Raw genomic sequence first — 981 nt, 5'->3', positions numbered from 1 at the left:
GATACTCATCTGTTTTCAGAAATCTTTATATCGTTGGAAAGCTAACTTGATAAACTTCGCATAGAAACTTCGACGAGCAAATTCCGGTATAAATAAAGTCGATTCCTATACACATATAACCAAACTATACACTTGAAACCATCTCAAAATAATCAATACTCATACTTAAACTCATATATACCTAACTTATGATCAATACATATACTCCAACACATATAACCATGGCTAATGCACGTAATTAAGTACGGGGTGTTACATATATACTCCCATGTTATCTAACATATCAAAAATATATTGGATTTACTTTTGTTTTTATATATATCAACTGGCCTTAGACTATATTATACAAATTCCATGTCATCTTCATTTTATTCTTTCTTCTTAGACATTTTATTTCATTAAAGAGAAAAGAACAATAAAATTTTAGAATTAATCAATTCATTGAATTAAGTATTTAATGAAATGATAAAGACTATACATACATAATACTTGTGAGTTGTAACTTGCATGGCTTATATATTGTTTTTATTCAATTTCTAATTAGGATTGGACCACTTAAAATTAATTATATAAGGATATAAAACTATGACGTCTTAGCAATTTTTATATAACTATATCATTAAATCAAATTGTAATTTCAAAAAAATATAATTATAATTTAGACAAATATTCTACCTCCAATGATTAATGTTGATTGTCAAATAATTATCTTAATATATGATTGTATCAAAACATTAAACGACATATTAAAAAAGATGAAAGGGAGCAGTATAATGAGTGTTTGAGAGAACAATGTCCCACGTGAAAAGTAAAAAAGAAATGATATTATTTATAAAATGTCGGATATTTAAGGTCTCTTGAAAAAAAAAATGTCAATTTGGTTCAAAGCAAATGATATCATACAATATTAAAAGTGTTTTATGGTAATTAATTAGCACAATAATTGATATCAACATCACTATACTGAAATTTTTGCAGGAT

Source organism: Capsicum annuum, chromosome 10, assembly GCF_002878395.1.
Source record: "Capsicum annuum cultivar UCD-10X-F1 chromosome 10, UCD10Xv1.1, whole genome shotgun sequence".
Lineage (NCBI taxonomy): Eukaryota > Viridiplantae > Streptophyta > Magnoliopsida > Solanales > Solanaceae > Capsicum > Capsicum annuum.
This window is presented reverse-complemented; position numbering follows the sequence as displayed.